We start from the raw sequence: 19936 nt of genomic DNA on the forward strand, positions 1-19936 counted from the left end.
TGGTTTTGGTCTGGCTGGGGACAGCTGAGCTTTCCTCAGGTTTCCTGGAGGGAATGGGCTTTGAGACAAGAGTCTGCTGTTCTCCCAGATCATGCAGCATCTGAATAAAACCCTCTTTCCTTTCTCACCAGCCTCTGCCTCTAGAGTTTGCCTATCAGTGGTGGTGGGCAACCGGACCCCCACTTTGGTTCTATAACACCTTCACAAAATGTATGGCTGTCATGGGGAAGGAGTCAGGTCAGTATGCTCTCATGAAAAGCACTGTGCTGTGGTAGGCTTTCTCCTTTATATGGATTAAAACACTCATCATATTTAGGTCTAGGAAGTAAGTGCTATAATTCTTCCCATTTTAGAGTGTGGAAGGAAACTGAGTCAGCATTGATGGGTTAAGTGACCTGCCTGGAGCTATTCCTGGTGGAAGTAGGGCTCTTTCACAGGATCATGAGAAAAGTATTTCATGTACCCACACATGGGAAACTGTGATGAGGCAAGATTTATTTGTGTGGAAACAGAAGGCTGCCTCTGGACTTCCAGTGTCCCATTTCCATCTGTTCCTCCATGGAAAAAAATCAGTCCTGTCTTTAGGGAAGCCAAAACAAATGCCAGTGTTCAAGTTTCTGTTTCATATTCAAGCTCAGTCTTTTGGAACCCATGTGGTCCATCACGGGCCCACACATCTGCTGGACCTGCCTGGGTGCATGTGTTACTGGGCAAGAGAAAGAAGGGCTATGCTTCCTGGCATTATAGCACCTCGGGCTTGAGAAGGCCCAGGAGCTTTTTCAAAATAACCAATTAACTTCCCCCAACTGATCTACCAATATTTTCTAGATCTTCCAAGGTTGTGTTTTTTATTTAAACTGATCCTTTCCCGGGCTAGACTGACAGGTTTCCATGGTCGCCATCTTGGCTCCTACTGGTCATGTGCTCACCCCCCCCTTTATTACTCTGTTCCTTCCCCTAGTGATCTGTGGGAATGGGAAGGTGGTTCCCTGGGGTGGGGGGTGAGGCTGTCACTTTCTGGAAAAGCAAGCAGGCTAATGCTCCCTAGTTTATTATGCTTAATAGCATCTGATTCCCTTTACTAGTTACCTACACTAACAGAGTCACAGAGAGAGAAGTAACAGAGGCAGGAACTAAATCTGAGCAGTCAATTTCTGAGATAGGACATCTTTGTTGGCTGATTTGGAAAGCTGTCCAACATTCATCATGTATTTCAAAAGCAAGAAATGGTTTTGTAAAATGTTAGCATTTAGGCGAAGTTGGGAAGAGAGAATTCAGAAACTCTATACTACCTTTGCAACTTTTCTGTACACCTAAAGTCATTCCAAAAGAAAAAGTTTATTATAAACAAAAAGGCTTATGCTAAATGAAATAAGCCAGAGAAAAACAAGTACCATATGATTTCAATTATATGTGAAATCTAATGAAAAAATAAACTAACAAACAAAATAGAAACAGGCTCATAGATACAAAGAACAGACTGGCAACTATCAGAGGGGTGGGGTGAGAGCAGGTTGAGAAGGGTAAAGAGATTAAGAAAAAAAAAAAAAGAACGCCCAAGCAAACCCAACTCATAGACACAGACAAGAGTATGGTGATTATCAGAGGGAAGGGGAGGAGGTAGAAGGTAAAGGGGGGGTAAATGGTGATGGAACGAGACTTGACTTTGGATGGTGAACACAGAATACAATATACAGATGCTATATCATAGGCTTTTACACCTGAAACCTATATCATTTTATTAACCAATGTTACCCTGATAAATTCAATTTAAAAAGAGATGTTTGCACACCCATATTCACTGCACCATTATTCACGATTGCCTAAAGTTAGAAGCAACCCAAGTGTCTGTTTATGAATGAATGGATAAATACAATGTGGTCCATCCATATGATGGAAGATTATTCAGCCTTCAAAAGGAAAGTGATGCTGACATGGTTGAACCTTGGGGACATTATGCTCAGTGAAATAAAACAGACACTAAAACATAGATAACTGTGTGACTTAATGAGGTCCCTGGAGGAGTCAGACTAAGAGACAGAAAGTATTTGGTGGGTGTCAGGGGCTGGAGGAGGGGGGAAGGGGAGTTATTGTTTAGTGGGGATGGAGTTACAGTTTGGGAAGATGTAGAAGTTCTGGAGATTCATGGTGGGGATGGTTGCACAGCACTGTGAATGTACTTAATGTCCCTGATCTGGGCACTTAAAAATTGTGTCTTCCACAACAGATTTGCTGATACATCTGATAAGGGGTTAATATCCAAAATTTATAATGAATTTACAAAACTCAACACCAAAAAAATAAACAAACTCAATTAAAAATGGGCAAAGGGCCTGAATAGACACATCTCCAAAGGGGACATATAGATGGTCAATAGACATGCAAAGATGCTCAACATCACTAATCATCAGAGAGATGCAAATTAAAACCACAATGAGATATCGTCTCATACCTGTCAGAATGGCTATCATCAATAAATGAACAAATAACAAATGCTGGTGAGGATGTGGAGAAAAGGGAACCATTGTGCACTGTTGCAGAATGTTGTGCACTGGTGCAGCCACTATGCAAAACAGTTACGGAGTTACTTCAAAACATTAAAAACGGAGGTGTCTTTTGACCTAGTGATACCACTTTTGGGAATATATTCAAAGGAGCCCAAAACACTAATTCGAAAGAACATACACACCCTTATGTTCACTGCAGTGTTATTTACAATCGCCAAGATACGGAAGCAGCCCAAGTGTCCATCAGTAGATGAGTGGGTAAAATAACTACGGGATATTTACAACAACGGAATACTACTCAGCTGTAAGAAAAAAAGTTTTGCCCTGGCTGATGTGGCTCAATCGATTGAGTGCCGGCCGGTGAACTGAAAGTTCACTGGTTCCACTCCCAGTCAGGGCACATGCCTGGGTTGTGGGCCAGGTCCCTAGTTGGGGGTGTGTGAGAGTTAATTGATCAATGTATCTCTTGAAAATCAATGTTTCTCTCTTTCTCCCTTCCTTTCCTTCTCAAAGGAAGGCAATATTCCTCTTTGGAAAGATTCCTTTCCAAAAATAAATAAATAAAATATCTTAAAAAAAGAAGAAGAAAGTTTTACCCTTTGTGACAGCATGGGTAGACCTGGAGAACATTACACTAAGTGAAATAAGCCAGTCAGAGAAAGACAAATACCATATGATTTCACTCATATGTGGAATCTAATGAACAAACTGAACTTACAAGGCAAGTGGGGAGAGACTCATAGACGGAGAGCAGATGACAGCTAGCGGGGAGGTGAGGAAGTAGAGGGATTGAGCAAAAGGAAAAAGGACTCGTGGACGTGGACTACAGTGTGGTGATTGTGGGGTTGGGGAGGAGGGTGTAAGGGTACTAAATCAGAATGGGAAAAATATACAATAACGATTTCTTTTTTTTTGCCCTGGCTGCTGTGGCTCAGCGGGTTGAGTGCCAGCTTGCAAACCAAAGGGTTGCAGGTTTGATTCCCTGTCAGGGCACATGTCTGAGTTGTGGGCCAGGTCCCCAATAGCGAGTGTGCAAGAGGCAACCACACGTTTGATTTTTCTCCCCCTCCTTCTTTTCCTCTCGCTCTAAAAATAAATAAATAAATTTTAAAAAGATTTCATTATTTTTTAATGAAAATAAAATTGCATCTTCATGCCCTGCTGCCAGCTTCACCTGTGGAAGCATAAGTCAGTATTTACCAATGACATCTCTCATCAGTGTTGTTGGCTGAGGCTGACTTGCAATATCCCATGCCACTCAGCTGGCACCAGGTCACAGGCTCTTATCTCTGGGCACAGATTCTTCATGACAGAGATACCTCAGTGTCTGCTAGCTACGAACAGGGTGAAGCAATGAAGAAAGCAGGTGGCCTTTCCCAAGAGGGGGTATAAGGTGACCTGGTCAGAGGGCAGGGCTGGGAAGACTGTGGTTACCTGCAAGGTCCCCTCTCCCATCCTTGCCTTCTTCTCTCTTCCAGGGCAAATTAAAGAGCATTTTCATCAGGAAACAACCTCTGAACTACAAAACACAGGCACAAGTGAGCAGGTGGGCATGGTGGGGCTGGGGTGGGGAAAGATTAACCTCTGGGAGCAGAGAAAGGTCCCAAGATCGACAGGTATGGGCCCACAGTGGATGTCAGCAGGGCCTGTGGAGGTGTCAACATAGCAGCAGCTCATGGTCATGTCCAGAAGCACAGCTGGCCCTCGGACAACAGCCCTGAATGGTGCAGGGCCACTTACATGTGGGTTTTTTTTTTTCAATAAATATATTGAAAAGGGTTGTGGAGATTTGGGACAATCTGAAAAAATCTTGCAGACTACTAGTATGATTTTCTTAATAACATTTTATTTTCTCTATCTTTATTGTAAGAATACAGTATATAGTACATAGAACATGTGATATACGTGTTCATTGACTCTTTATGTTAGTGCCTATTTCTGGTCCACAGCAGGCTATTGGTACTTAAGTTTTGAGGGATTCAAAGGTTGTATGCAGATTTTCAACTACAGAGGGAGGTTGGTGCCTCTAACTTCTGTGTTGTTCAAGGGTTAACTGTAGTTACAAAGTATTTGAGCTCTCCCAAAGGGGCAGGACACCCTTTGCTATGACATAGAATGCCTTTGTGTAAATTGCCAAAAGTCGTGCCTCTCCCAGTGTTAAAGGACTAGAGAATCTAGCCCCAGGCAGGTCTATCTCAGGCCCTCTGCAGTGTGTGTGTCTTTGACGTCGTGCAGGAAAGATTTTGAAGCTAGAGTCCAGGTGGTTTTGAGAGTACGTTTATTAAGACTGGGGACAAAGGGACGGAGGGTAGAAGAAGCAAAAGGAGAGAGCCTAGGCAGGGCTCTACTTTGGCTCCCTAGGGACCTTATAGGAAAGGAGTAAGCCAAGGAGGGGCTGCTCTTAGCTCACCAGGAAGTCAGAGAAAAGGGGGCCCTGGAGACAGCCTCAGGGGTAAGCCTGGGTTGAGCTGCCGCTGCTCACTGTTCCCCTGGCTGGAAGTCTCCGGAGGACCCTTAGAGTGAAGGAGGAAGTAAAAAGTTCATGCCTGGGAAGGGGCATGGGCATGCCCTGGAGTGAGCCCCCACTGGGTCTTCGTCTTGAGGGTTTTTTATCTTTCTTCTGTGGGTGAGAATCTTAGGGGAGGGTTTTAGCAGAATATTCATAAACTTTCCAGGTGCATTTTTAATATGCTGATGCATATTAAATGAATGCATATCACACTCATCAAAATGAGTGTATGGGGGGATTATTCTTCAGTCTGCTTTACTGTTTTATTTTTATCTTGGGTTTGTCTGACTTTTAAGGGGATTTTTGCTATTTGTTCCCCAGACTTGATCTGCCCTTGGGTTCAGTTGGCACTAATGACATCAATTGGGTCTCTGTCCTGTGTCTCCCAGACTGGGGAGGTTTAAGCTGTGTATTCTCTGGTCAAGGAGGAAAGGTAAAAACCGTTCACTCTCCGGTGTCCTTGGTTAGGGGAGTTAAGGTCGTGCAATTCACCAGTTGGCTGTAAGTTGCTCAAACTGTTCGGTTTTGTTTAATTTTCTTGTCTCAGTTTTCCCATTCCACTTGCCCAGGAATTTTTCTAGCTTCTTACTACCCTTTCACAAGATGCAGGAGGCCACAGGCATCAGGGCCGTAGACTATGTGGTCACAAGGCAGGGTTCAAATCCCAGCTCTGCCTGGCCTTTAGCCTTAGGTGTGTTATTTAGCCTCTCTGAACCTCAGAGTTTGCTCCTGTAGAAAATGAGCATGACAACAGTCATGGCAGGGTGTGTGAGGCAGTGGTGGGTACTGGATGCTCTATGTGAAGAAGGAGACAGGAGTCATGCTTCTACGTGAAGCACCTGGACAGGAGTTGCGTGTTCTGACTCTTAACTCTTAGTTCATGATTGTGGCCGTTATTGTATGACATTGCACACTTCAGTGTGACCTCGAATCCCTCCAGGGACCCTGGGAGGCAGGAGTTCTTATGATTTCTCTTTTTCAAATGGGAGTTCAAGACTCGGAGAGTTTGAACCTGAGAGCCTAGAGTTACAGAGAGATGGGGCAGGCATTTCCTCCAGCCCGCCCCCATCCCAGACTCAAGGCCCAGCTCCTGCACCCAGATCAAAGCCCCAGCCCCAGAGGGGAACAGGGCATCTGGTCTGTGAACAGTGCAAGAAGGGTCAGAGTCCATCGGAGCAGATTCCAAGGCAGGCCATGGCCGGGCCCCTAATCAACCTAAAGTTCTTTGCTCTTTTCTGGGTTCCAGGGCAACGGCTCCTTGTAGCCCTGCTCCTGCATGTCAGCAACCTTAGTAGGCTATGGGCAATTTCCAGGCCAACTGCCTGGGCCTCTTCCTTCCTTTCCAAGGCTACAGACAGTCTTTAGTCCTGGGCTGTTCTCACGGCTGCTGCGTGTGATTTTTCATTAATTTATCTCCCTGAGATGGTATTTGACTTCAAGGGGCCAGGGGAGGGGTAACTTTGCCCATTTGGAAATAAATGTTTCTGGAAGACAATGGACAAATGGTATCCAAAAGTTTAATAAGGGGGTGGAGAGTAGAGAGGGACTAATATAAGGTGACAAAAGATGGTTTGACTTTGGGTGGTGGGCACACAGTGTGATATACACATGATGTATCATAGAAATGTACACTTTAAGCCTATATAATCCCATTAACCAATATCACTCCAATAAATTTAATTAAAAATAAATAAAAGGTGGGGTTTGAACCCCCCAAAAGTATAATGAATGGTTTGGGGCCCTGAAATTCTACTTTGGGGATTAAATTCTAAGAAAATAATTAGTTCTGGCTGGTGTGGCTCTGTGGTTGAGGATGAGCCTATGAGCCAGGGGGTCACCGGTTTGATTCCCTGTCTGGGCATGTGCCTGGGTTGTGGGCTGGGTCTGCAGTGGAGGGCATGCAAGGGGCAGCTACACATTGATGTTTCTCTCCCTCTCATTCTCCCTCCCTTCTCCTCTAAGAATAAATAAATAAAATCTTTTTTAAAAAAAGGAAAATAGCCCTGGCTGGCATAGCTCAGTGGATTGAGAACAGGCCTATGAAGCAAAGGGTTGCCAGTTCGATTCCCAGTGAGGGCACACACCTGGGTTGCATGCCATGTCCCCAGTAGGGGGTGCATGAGAGGCAACCACACATTGATGTTTCTCTCCCACTCTTTCTCCTTCCCTTCCCCTCTCTCTAAAAATAAATAAATATTTTTTTAAAAATTAATAAAAAATAAAATAATTGAAGACTTAATCAAAGTTTTCACAACTTTATTTATAAACATATATATATATACATAAAATACAGATAATAGTATATAAACTATATAATAATATAAGCATATTATATCATATGCATACAATATAGTTAGACATTATATATAGTTACATATTGATATTACATGTCTGCAATATAGTTATATAGCTATATATAGTTATATATAATAGCTACACTTATGTAGTTATATACTACATATATATTATAAAAATAAAAAGAAATCAAAAGAAACCTAAATGTCCAGTAATAGAATATGGCTTAAGTATATAATGCTACAATCATGTAATGGAAATCTATATGGTCATTGTAAAAAATAAAAGATGAGCTAGGTTTACATTTATTGATGTGGAAAAATGTGTACTATCATGAAACAAAAACAGGTGATTGGAAAAAGAACCAATTATAAGTAAAGCTAGTTAATGAGAGATGGGAACTATGGGAGAAAAAAATTTAAGGAACATGAACGATAAATTTAGGTATTCCATTAGAGAAGTTTCCAGAAAGAACTAGAATGGTCAATAGAGAACATTCCAGAAGGAACTAGAATGTCAATAGAGAGCATTCCAAAAAGAACTGGAAGGAGCAAGCTCCAGGTGACATGAATTGTGTGATTTGCTCAGTGCTATTTTGCCAGTATGTAGAATGAAGCTTGTTACTTAGTAGGTGCTCAATGACTAGCTGTTATCAATAAAGACTATGAGGAAAAGAAGCAGCATTGGAAGAAATAATGTATAGGAATTTCCTAATGGGCAGGAAGTTGATTCTGTTGAAATTACCTTCCACCTGGGAATTACCAGGCACGAGGAGGGAGAAAGAAGCACCATGTTGAAAAAAAGGTGTATTCAATAGAGAACAGAAAAAAATTATGATTATGAGGAATGTTAAGCAATATTGGAAAATTAAATGAAAGAAGTAGACCGTAGAAAAAAAGGAATGGACTGCAAGCTTCTATCCTTCTATCCCTACTGGGCCCCTAGAAAGCCCAGGGTCCTCCTCAACTCCTCTACCTCAGGGGACTGGGTGTCTTCTCTGTAGAAACCAAATATTCCAGAAAAAAGTCTTTATGTATTTAGGAGACCTCAACCCCAGGGAAGTTCATTTTCAATGAAACTGCCCACTGACATGACACCCCCTCAATCTTTTCAGCCTGATAAAACACATTTAAATATAAGCTTTAAGAAAACCTCCAAAATGAAAGGCAGAGATCAGAATAAACATAGGGAGAAAAAAATCCAATAAATTCAGGAAAACAAAACAATGCAAGAAAAAAAAGAAAGCAACATAAATTCACAATTATCTTCAGAGAAATAGCAGAAGATAGAGTATATTGATTAGATCAATCACACGTGAACAGAATGCTATTTTTAAAATAAAAAAGAGATGAGTATATACAATGAAATATTACTCAGCCATAAAAATATTTAAATCTTGCCATTAGTGACATGCATGGACCTATTATGTTAAATGAATAAGTCAGACAGAGAAAGACAAATATTGTATTTCACTTATATGTGAAATCTAAAAAACAGAACAAATAAACAAGCAAAACAAAGTAAAAAAAAAAAAACTCATGGATACAGAGGACAAACTGGTTGCCAGAGGATATGGAGGTGAGGGAATAGGTTGAACAGGGGAAGAGGAAATCTAAGTGACTACACATACAGTCCAAGGACAAAAGAGGCTTTTCTAAGCAAGGCTGGAAGCTCTGGGTGACCCAAAATACCACAAAATTTTCATCAATAATTTAAATGGCAAAGAGCATGTAAAATTAAGGAAAATACAATCCCCCCAAAAAAGGAGGGGGTGAAGAATGTGAATAAGAAGTACGCAGAAAAGTAAATCCAAGTCACCAAAACCATATGAAAAGATGTTCGAATGAGCTGGGGGGTCAGAAAATACAAACTGAGGAAACTATGAGATACCACTTTCTCAAACTGGTCAAAATTTTAAAAAGTGATAACATTCATTGCTGGTAAGGCTGTGGGGAAAAGGACAGTTATGCATGGCTGGTGGGAATGTGCTCCTCAACAGTGTTTGAACACTTCACCATGGAAACATCTATTTTAGATACAAATCCTTTTTCAGACACATGGTGTGTAAATATTTTCTTCCACTTTGTGACTTGGCTTTCCATTCTCTCGATAGTATCTTTCTGCAGAGCAGAAGTGCTTAATTTTACTAAAGTTCAACACCAAATTTTTTATTTCATGGAATATGCTTTTGATTTATCTAAAAATCCACTACCAAACCCAAGACCATCTAGATGTTCTCCTATGTTTCCTTCTAGAAGCTTTATAGTTTTGCTTTTCACATCTAGGTCTATGATCCTTTCTTGTTTGTTTCTTAAAATATGTATAACATATAATTTAACATTTTAATAATTTTGAAGTGTATAATTCAGAGGCATTCAGTCTATTCACATTGTCGTGCAGCCATCATCACTAATTCCAGAACTTAAAGAAAAAATTTTAGCCCTGGCTGGTGTAGCTCAGTGGATTGAGCACGGGCCTGCGAACCAGACAATCGTGGTTTGACTCCCAGTCAGGGCACATGCCTGGGTTGCAGGCCAGTTCCCAGCAGGGGACTCATGAGAGGCAACCACACATTGATGTTTCTCTCCTTCTCTCCTTCCCTTTCCCTCTAAAGATAAATGAATAAAATCTTTTTTTTAAAAAAAGAAAAAATTTTATGCGCCCTGGCTGGCGTAGCTCAGTGGATTGAGCGCGGGCCTGCGAACCAGATGATCGCGGTTCGATTCCCAGTCAGGGCACATGCCTGGGTTGCAAACCGGTTCCTTGCAGGCTAACTACCAGCAGGGGATGCACAAAAAGGCAACCATACATTGATGTTTCTCTCCCTCTCTCCTTCCCCTCTATAAATAAATAAATAAATAAATAAAATCTTAAAAAAAAAAAGAAAAAATTTTATAATTGACAATATTTCCAGAACTTTTTAATCATTCCTAACAGAAACAGTACCCATTAATTATTAATAATAATTAATAATACTATTAATAATACCCACATCAGGGCACTCCTCCAAGCCAGAAAGATGTAGCAACTCTTCCTAATATGTAGAAACAAATGCAGGGAGGCTGCCCAATGAGGAGACAAAGAAACATGGCCCACATGAAAGAACAGAGCAAAACTCTAGGAAAAGAATTAAGTGAAATGGAGACAACAAGTCTACTAGATGCATAGTTCAAAATGCTGCTTATAAAGATGCTCAGTGAACTTAGTGACAACCTCAACTGCATTAAAAAAGAGTATGGAAACCATAAAAAAGAACCAGTCAGAAATGAAGGTTACACTAACTGATATGAAGAACAATTCACAGAGAATCAACAGTAGAGTGGATGGAGCCAAGAATCAAATCATTGATTTAGAATGTAAGGAAGAAAAACACACCCAATCAGAACAACAAGAAGAAAAAAGAATCTCCCCCCAAAATGAGGATAGTGGAGGAAGTCTCTGGGACAACTTCAAGTATACCAACATTAGTAGCATGGGGGTGCTGAAAGGAGAAGAGAGAGAGCAGAAAATTGAAAACTTATTTGAAAAAATAATGACAGAAGACTTCCCTAATTTGGTGAAGAAAATAGACATACAAGACCAGGAAGCACAGAACCTCAAACAAGATGAACCCAAAGAGGCCCACACTGAAGCACATCATAATTAAAATGGAAAAGGTTAAAGAGAAAGAGGATTTTAATGTGTGATTATCTCTCACGTGTCCTCTATGTGGGACGAAAGAGAGAATTTTAAAAGTAGCAAGAGAAGAGCAGTTAGTTACCTGGAGGGGAGCTCTCATAAGACTGTCAGCTGACTTCTCAAAAGAAACTTTGTAGGCTAGAAGGGACTGGCAAGACATATTCAAAGCGATGAAAAGCGAGAAACTGTGATCAAGACTGCTCTACCCAGCAAAGTTATCATTTAGAATTGAAAGACAGTTAAAAGAGCTTTCCGGACAAGAAAAAACTAAAGGCATCCATCATCACCAAGCAAATATTACATGAAATGTTAAAGGGTCTTTTTAAAGAATAAGATAACAAATGTGAATAATAAAATGGCAATAAATTTCTATTAACAATAGAATTTTAAAAAACAAAATAAGCAGAACTGAAACAGAATCAGAGTCACAGAGAATGCTTTGATAATTGCTAGATGGGAGGGGGGTCGGGGGGTGGGTAAAAAAGGTGAAAGTATTAAGTACAATTTGGTTTTACAGAATAGTCCTGGGGATGTATGTATAGCATACATACATGGGGATGTATGTATTCCCTATGTATAGCATAGGGAATACAGTAGCCAAAGAATATATAGTCATGACCATTGGACATGGACAGTGGTGTGGGGATTGCCTTAAAGTGCATGTGTGGGGGGTAGAGGGGGAAAAGGGGGGAAATTGGACAACTGTAATAGCATGAAAAATAAAATATAATTTTAAAAGATTTATTTTCTTTTTTGAAAGATTTTATTTATTTACTTTTAGAGAAAAGGGAAGGGAGGGAGAAAGAGAGGGAGAGAAACATCAATATGTGATTGCCTCTTGCACACCCCCTATTGGGGACCTGGCCCACTACCCAGGCATGCGCCCTGACTGAGAATTGAACCAGCAACACATTGGTTCACAGGCTGGCGTTCCATCCACTGAGCCACACCAGCCAGGGCTAAAAAAAGATTTCTTATATATTACAGAAGTAATATATAAGGTATATATATTATATAGGTATACAGAAGTGTATACCTGAAACCTAAATAATTTTATTAACCAATGCCATACTCATAAATTCAATAAAAAATTTTAAAAGAAAAATAAAAGAGTGGATTAGGAGCTTAGCAGGTAGTCTGAGCCGTTTTCATACAATACCTTGGGTAAAAAACACATATCCCATACAATTTCACATTTATGAAACAATGAGCCCAACTCTCCATTTCTGCACTATTTATTTATGTGCATGCACTGGTGCTCATGAGCATGGAGAACATCCATGAAAGATGATTAATCTAAGAGGAAGTAAGAGAAAAACATGTTAGTTTGCTCCCTCACCACAACTGAAAACAGTAACTTTTCTCTAAGCCAGCACTGCCCGATAGAAATATATGTAATCCATGCATACAATCTTTACCACATTACAAAAAAGTAAAAAGAAACAGGTGTAATTTAAAAAAATATCTATTAATTTTAGAGAGATAGAAGAAAGGAGAGAGAAATATTAACTTGCTGTTTTGCTTATTTATGCATTCATTGGTTGATTCTTGTATGTGCTCTGACTGGGGATTGAACCCACAACCTTGGTGTATCAGGACAATGCTCTAACCAGCTGAGCTACCTACCCACCCAAAGTGAAACAGATAAAATTTTAATAATTTATTTAGCCTAATATGCCCCCAATCATTTTATGTCATGTTACATTCTTTTTCTCTTACAGAGTCTTTGGGATCCAGTATGTACTTTACACTTGTATCTGGATTTGGACTGGCTACATTTCAAGTGCTCAACGGCCACCTGTGGCCAGTGGCCACTCTGCACAGTGCAGTTCTGAAGACAAGCTTTAGGAAGGTTTGAATATCACCTAGTGACAGACTCAATTGCCTCCCTCTTGGCAACTTGGTCCAACTCGGACAAAAATCAGATTCTGTGGCCTTCTATCTAGAACCTTCCATGGCTCCTACCTGCCGCAAGGTCATACCCACACTTCCAGGTTTGGCCTTCAAGGCTTCTCTCCATCTGAGTCCTGCTCACCTCTCCACATGCAATTTCCACCCCTTCCCCAGCCACACTGGACTTGCTCACTATTCGTTCACTGTCACTCATCCACTGATTCACTGAATATTCTCTGAGGACCTAAGATATTCCCTGCACACACATGTCTTCTGAGAGTTAGTGAGGCTTGAGCTTCTGGGTCCAACAGTCTCACTTCGCCTACTGTATCCTTGGGCCTCAGTCTCCACACCTGACCATGGGCCTTTGTTGTGGGGTTATGAGGGGAACTCAACATGATAGTGAATGTAAAGTACCTGGCATACAGTAGGTGCCTAATAGGTGTTGACTGAACTAATGGCATGCTCAAGGTTTGAAGGGCATGGGAGAAAGCTGTAAGTGGAAACTATGACAGCAGCCAGCGGATGGATGGGGCCATAGGGAGACAGGCAGGGCAGATACTGCAATCCCAGAAAGATGGGTGTGATGGCAGGGCTCGGGGCAGGGCCAGGTCCTTCCTTCCCCAGCAGTACCAATCCATGCCTGACCTAGTGGTCCCAGTTTTTGCAGAACCCACTTGCAATCACCCCTTCGATGGTTCCCTCTTGATCTTAAAATATTGAGACATTTCCCAGATCGCCGAGCATTGCCTCTCACTTCTCTCTCCCTTTGGTCCTTGTACTCCAGCCGCTCAGCTTGCTCAGGGCCTTTGCACATGCGTTTCCCGCTCATCCTTCCTCTTAGTTTGACTCCTCCTTATCAGGCCAATCTCAGGACAAGCGTCATCACTTTGGAGACGCATCCTCTGATCTTAGGCCCTGGGTACCAGGCACCTCTCTTCCATGGCACTTACCGTCACTAGAATGGGGTTCAGGAGCTATCTGCCTTGTTTGCTGCTGTGCCCCTTACCCCACCACTGGCACCTAGAGTAGTGCCTGGCACACAGTAGGCACTCAGTAAGTGCTGGTTGAAGGAATGGTTCCCCAGACTAACATACCGCAGGAAGGCAGGTTTCAGGTCTGTTTCTGCTGACTTTCCTATCCCCAGTGCCTGGTGCCCAGTAGGTGATCAAGAAGGCTTATTGCAGAACTGGGTAATGGCCTCAGGGCAGGGTCACTGGGCATCTGTGTCTTGGTCCACCTTGTGGCCACAGCACATTTTGGTCAGCCTGCTTCCACCTCATTTCCTAGGAAAATGACCAGAAGACAGGGTTTTCTTCATATTTGGAAGATGAGGAAATTGAGGTCTGGCGTTTGAAAGGCACAGCTTGAATCCCACATCTTGCTCATCCCTCTGGAGCAGATGGTGAGGTTTCTGCTCCATCAAGGAAACTCACCATGGTAGGCTAACAGGTGCCCACACCCCACCCCTGGCACCTGTGACAGTGACCTAACATCCACACATAGTTGCAGATGATATTAAGTCAAAGGTCTGGAGATGATGGAGAGATGATCCTGGATTACTTGGGTGCCCAATGCTATCACAAGGGTCCTTAGGAGAGGGAAGCAGAAGAGCTAGGGAGGGATTGGAAGATGGTGCACTGCTGTCTTTGGAGATGGAGGAAAGGGCCAGGAGTCAAGGGAGACAGGAGCCTCTAAAGCCGGCAAAGGCAGGGAACGGATTCTCCCTGGAGCTTCCAGAAGAAACACAGCCCTGCTGACACCTTGATGTTGACCAAGTGAGAGCCATGCTTCTGCCCCTCAGGACTGTCAGATCACAAACGTTATTTTTTAAAGATTTTATTTGTTTAGTTTTCAGAGATAGGAGAAGGGAGGGTGAAAGAGGGGGAGAGAAACATTGATGTGGGAGAGAAATATCAATTGGCTGCCTTGCGTGCACCCTACCACCAGACCAGGCCTGCAACCCAGGCATGTGCCCTGATCAGGAATTGATCTGGTGACATTTCTTTTGTAGGATGACACCCAACTCACTGAGCCACCCCGATCAGGCACAGATGTTTCAGCCATCAAGTGTGTGGTCATTTATTACAATGGCTACAGGAAACTCATACACTCTCCAACCTGAGGGACGGTCCCAGCAGGCCAGCAGGCTAAATCTGTGGCAGATGCCATGTGACGGCTGCCTTAGGGTTCAGAACCCTCCTCTCTTGCTGTCTCCCAGAAACCAGTGGCCCCGTCTGCTCTCCCAGCAACAGAGAAAGGACTAGGACTTTGGAAGTGTGCCAGAACTGTCAGATGTGCAGGAAACACCTGATTTGTAAAGGGAAACGTCAGACCTGTGTGTCCCACAGCAGCATAAATATCCAGACTTTTTTCTCCATCAAGAGAGAAAACAAAAACCAAGAAGAAGTCTGGGCATTCAATGAATGTGGCATGAGGTCATGTCTGTGGCTGTCCTGGGGAACAATGATGAGGAATAAAACCTGCCCAAGTGACCCACCAGTGACAGAGGCCGCAGGTAGGGATGGATGCTGCCCACAGATCGGCCTTGGACCAGTCAGAGGTAAGACCGTCATCTCCACAGTTTAAAAAAATTTGGTAAAATACACATAACAGCCCTGACTGGTGTGGCTCAGTTGGTTGGGCATTGTCTCTTAAAGCTAAAGGTCGACGGTTGGATTCCTGGTCAGGGCAGGTGCCTGGGTTGTGGGTTCAGCTTCCTGTTGGGGCACATTCAAGAGGCAACTGATCAATGTTTCTCTCCCTCTCTTTCTCCCTCTTCTCCTCTCTCTCTAAAAATAAATTAAAATAAAATATAAAAATACACATGACAAAATTTACCATCTTAAATAACAAAAAAATTTAAATTAAAAAAATTTTCCCCTACTTTATCAAGGAATAATTGACAAATATAACTGCATATATTTGAAATGTACAGCATAATGATTTGATACACATATACATTGTAAAATGATTACTTAATAATTTTTAAGTATAAAATTTAATGGCATTAAGTACATTCTCCATGCTGTGTAACCACCTCCAGATCTTTCTCATCTTCCCGAACTGACACTGTCCCCATTGAACACCAGCTCCCCCTTCCCCTCCCCCGGCCCCTGGCTCCTACCACCTACTGTGTCTGTATGGGTCTGACCCTTCTAGGGACTCAAGTAAGGGGAAATCACACAGCAACTGTCCTTTTGTGACTGGTTTACTTCACTCAGCATTATGTCCTCTTGAAGGCTGACTAATATTACGTCGTATGGATGGACCATATTGTGTCTATCCGACCAGGTATTGACGGACACTTGGGTTGCCTCCACCTTTAACCATTGTGAATAATGCTGTTATGAACATAGGTTTGCAAATGTCATTTCACTTCTTTGGCATCTGTACCCAGAAATGGAATTACAAAATCACATGTTAAATTCTATGTTGAACTTTTGGGGGAACATACTGTTTTACACAACGGCTGTGCCATTTCACATTCCCCCCAGCAATGCCTGGGGTTCCAACTTCTCCTCATCCTCACCAAACTGATTATTATTTCTTCTTCTCCTCCTCCTCCTTTGTACCCATCAAAGGGTGAGCAGTTGGGTGAGCAGTGGCACCTCATGCTGTCACAGCTTTTTCCTTCTCAGAAGTGCAGACTGGGCCTCTGCTGCCCTCTGGCTTCGAGTACTCGCTCTCCTAGGACTCCTCTTGACCCTCCAATTCATGACCTTCCCGATGTGCAGGTCCCCTCTCAGGGATGTGGTGGGGGGGCAGCTGAAATCTGGGGCCCCTTCCTTCAGAAGCACAAGTCTGTCTTTAGCTGAGGAAATGTTGGCCCATTGTGGTTGCACGGCTCTGCCTGTCCAGGAGTGTCGGGAAGGCCTCCCTGTTTGCAGGCCCCTGCCTTTGACTTCCAAGTATCTTTGAGGTGCAGTATTTCTTCCACCTGGCCAGCAGTTTTTTCTCTGCGGTGTCCATCCTTTTGTCCCCCAGGCTGAGTGGCAGCTTGACCATGTGATGGCTAAGCCACTTCGGCAGCCCCCAGATGACTCTTGCTGCTCTCTCCAGAGCTCCTTGACACACTCTTGCGAAGATGCTGTTCCCATCCTCCCTGTCACTATGGCTTCACAGGAGTCACCTGGGACAGCTGTTCTTGGTGCATCCTGGGTGCGTGCTCCCTGGTGGCCGAACCTGTCCAGAGTGACACTTTGTCCTAGATTGGGTGGAAGGGCTGCTAGCTGGGGTTGGGGGGAGCAGGGATGGTAAGGTGATGGGAGAGAAAACGCGTCAGTAATTATGGAGCTAAAGAGGGATCCATGGAGGTTCACCACACTCTCTGTATACTTTCTCTACCTCTTCATGTTTGACATTTTCCATAACAAACTATTTCTGCCCTGGCTGGTGTGACTCAGTGGGATCAGTGCTGGCCTGAGAACCAAAGGGTCACTGGTTCGATCCCCAGTCAGAGCATATGCCTGGGTTGCAGGCCAAGTTCCCAGTAGGGGGTGCAAGAGAGGAAACCACACATGGATGTTTCTCTCTCTTTTTCCTTCCCTTCCTCTCTCTAGAAATAAGTAAATAAAACATTTTTTAAAACCCTAATTTCTAAAGACGCTGTCTGATGTTTAGCGTGAATGACACCGGCACTGGGCTATTCCTGCAGCACTGTCTGAACACAGGTAGGTACCAGGTGAACGAACTGCAGCTCCGCTCACCAACGGAGTCCTCCACAAGCCAAAAGAAGAATGAACAAGTCCTCTCCATACAAAAGAAATTTTGACAAAGACAAAAGAAAGCAAGGACAACACAATGTATATTAGTGCTGACATCTGTGGTTACTGTCAAAGAAAAATGATACATGTGTATGTATCAAAGGGACACCGGCCTCTGCGACCTCCCCCTGCCTGGAGACTGAGGTCTGGGCTGTTGTGACCTGGGTTCTGATCTGCTGGTGCTCTTTACCGACTGTGGGCTGGGATGAGTGACATGAGGATTCTGTGCCTCGGTTTTCCCGAAATGGGAAGATCACAGAACCTGCCCTGGGGACCTGTTGGGAGTGTCCAGCCTGGCACACAGTGAACACTCTGTGAATCGCTGTCATCCCTGGAAAACCGGAGGGGGAAGGTTTCAGGGTCCAGCTACTCTCTCTACCCCTCCCAGCCCAGGCCTGACCTTCTTGGGGAATTCTTGGGACCTCCAGGACCTGCCACCACCATCCTCCTTCTCAGGCATCTGGCCAGACTCCCTGCCCACACGCCTCCTCTGAGCAGAGCTTAGCTGCTTCCTGTGCTCAGACAAAAGGAGCTCTGTCCCCAGCCCCAAGCCTCTGCAAGCGCAGAGCACCCTCACCCGCCCAGCCCCAAGGGCTGCAGGCGTTCTCCCCACCCCACGTTCCCAGCCCTGACTCTGTGTTCCTAGGCATGCTCTGCCTACCTTCAGGCCTGCGTTAATGGACACTGAGAGTCTCCTGGCTCAGAACACAGTGTCGAGTCCTGTGTGCAGGGTACATATGCAGAAAAGTCAGAGGAGGGTTGTTGGTTGGGAGAAAGAGTGAAGCTGAGATGACTCAGACATCCATTTGTTCATTACCTTAACAGTGACAGCAGTGTGGGGGTGCTCAGTGTGGCCATGTGACAGGGACAGGTGACAATGAATATGTCATGGAGAGACAGTGTGACAGCAACAGGTGCTAATGAGGAGCCAGTGTGACAGCAACAGGTGTCACTGTCATTAAAAAGCATTCTATGGATTGGTGTGATGTTGGCAGGGAGGTGGGGATGTGGTAACAATGGACAGTGAGGGGAGAGCGCTGATGCTGTGGGTGACATACAGTCAGTAACCTGTGACAAGGTCACAGCAAGAAGGTGAAGGTATAATGGTGACAGGAGATCACATGAATGTCATGGACAGTGGAGGACCCAGCAAGGTGTCCCATCAATAGGTGGCAATGAAAGGGTCACAAGCAGTGGGTGACAGTGACAGGTGACCCTGTAATAGTAACTAGGTGATGATATAATATTGACAGGAAGACTGTGTGGCATGCTGTTCCCTGTGACAGCTCTGGGTGGCACGGGGATGCTGGGGGGTGAGAGTCTAGTTGTTCCTTGCAGACCAGCGGTGTATGGGGACACCTCACGGGTAACAGTCAGGAATGGGCAGCAGCAGAAGCAGCCCCACAGTGGTGCCATTGGACGGCAAGACGGCGGGGCAGCAGTGGGGGTGTAATGACAAGAAGCACTCACTCCCTAGTGTCACTGAGAACCTCTGTGTGCAGGGACGTCCACGAGCGCCACACCCTATGGAGACCTTCTCTACCTGCCTCTAGGGAGCAGGCAGGGAGACTTCTAGAACCAAACCACTGTCTGATCCACCAGCCTTCCTCAGCCTTGGTCAGGCCATGTCCCTAGTGTGGGACTATTCCTCCCCACCTCATGTGCATATACTGGGCTGCTGCTGGGGTGCCGGTGCCCATCCCAGTGCTCGTGGTGGGGGACACTTGTTGGCTGAAGGACAGACCAGGCTGGATCTCGGCAAAGGAGCCTGGGAAGGGGTGACAGATGTGTCTGTCCCTGGAAGCTGGCCCATCTACAACAGCCCCTGGGCCCCCCCACACTGGATTGCCACACTTCTGTCACCACTGTGGAACTTGGTCCTGGGGTTTCTTTCCCAGCCCACCTTCCACACCTGAACCTTCTCCTGGGCTCCAGGCCCCTCCCTCCCTTGGCCAGAGTGCTCTGATTCTTGTCCCTGAAGTTCCCTCTGCTTCATGCTCCCCAGCCCAGCCCTGGGGCCCTTGCTGCTGCCCAGACCCAGATCTAGACCCCACAGGGCAGCCCCTGAACTGACTCCCCTTCCTGGGAGCCCACCATGGCTCCCTTCAGAGGTCGAGGACATCTACCAAAGGCTCACGGGTGCTCCAGCCTCCCCTCCCTTCCCTCCCCTAAAGTTCCAGCCTCACTCAGTTCCTGCATGCTCTACTTTCTTCTCCCAGGGCCTTTACCTGTGCTCTTTCCTACACCTGTGCTTTCCTCTTTTCTGATTTGCTTTCTTCTACTGAGCT

The sequence above is a fragment of the Sturnira hondurensis genome, unplaced genomic scaffold, assembly GCF_014824575.4.
Source record: "Sturnira hondurensis isolate 20B ecotype Veracruz unplaced genomic scaffold, ASM1482457v3 Scaffold0009087, whole genome shotgun sequence".
In the NCBI taxonomy this organism is placed as follows: domain Eukaryota; kingdom Metazoa; phylum Chordata; class Mammalia; order Chiroptera; family Phyllostomidae; genus Sturnira; species Sturnira hondurensis.